The following is a 361-nucleotide window of genomic DNA, read 5'->3' as shown; positions in this document are numbered from 1 at the left end:
AAATTTTCACATATTTAGGTATACGTGTGTGTCTGAGCGCCTTACCTGAGCTATGCTGGGTGTACGTGACCAAAGAAACGAAACTGATAGAAACAAGTCAATTAAATGGAGATCAAAAAAGCAAACAAATTATCGAGAAAAAAAACAAAATAAACATCCTATCTAAAAAATTATCATTATCGTAAATACCACGCTACCGTCGCCTATACCTAATATTCACTCATACTAAATGTATTTCATTGTCATGAACTTTGTGGGACAATTGATTAAATGCCTTTCACACGGATATGGTAGGCTACAACAGGTGTGCACCAGGTGTGCTCTGTTCATTTATTAGAGTCACGCAGGTGTCTGTAGAGAA

General features: G+C 36.6%; 1 protein-coding gene across 1 annotated transcript in view; it reads left to right on the top strand.

Moving 5' to 3' along the window:
* The window catches only part of LOC119590739 (F-box/LRR-repeat protein 7-like), a gene marked incomplete in the record, with an annotated part of 93,152 nt that overhangs the window by 39,567 nt on the left and 53,224 nt on the right, over window positions 1-361 (top strand).

This window comes from Penaeus monodon, chromosome 27 (genome assembly GCF_015228065.2).
Source record: "Penaeus monodon isolate SGIC_2016 chromosome 27, NSTDA_Pmon_1, whole genome shotgun sequence".
NCBI classification, from domain to species: domain Eukaryota; kingdom Metazoa; phylum Arthropoda; class Malacostraca; order Decapoda; family Penaeidae; genus Penaeus; species Penaeus monodon.
This window is presented reverse-complemented; position numbering and strand designations above follow the sequence as displayed.